The sequence below is a fragment of the Myotis davidii genome, unplaced genomic scaffold (genome assembly GCF_000327345.1).
Source record: "Myotis davidii unplaced genomic scaffold, ASM32734v1 scaffold19576, whole genome shotgun sequence".
NCBI lineage: Eukaryota > Metazoa > Chordata > Mammalia > Chiroptera > Vespertilionidae > Myotis > Myotis davidii.
This window is the reverse complement of record NW_006287538.1, coordinates 870-1,124: the sequence shown is the minus strand read 5'-3', so window position 1 is coordinate 1,124 and position 255 is coordinate 870.

Below are 255 nucleotides of genomic sequence, written 5' to 3'. Positions count from 1 at the left end.
TCTCTTCCCTGATTCCAGGCTCTAGGTTCCTTCCTTCTCTTTGACCCACTTGTCACCTGCATGAACCCTTTCTTTGCTGTGGTCATCTTAGAAATACCAAACTCCTTAACACACAATTCCATCCATTTTATCTCACTGGCTTTCCCACTCTAACAAGGTAAGTCCACGCCTTTGTCTCCCACACACTCTGCTCCCTGCACTGTCTGGGGATCACGGAGTCAGGTCCTCCTGTAGACCTGTGTGAATTCCTGTGAG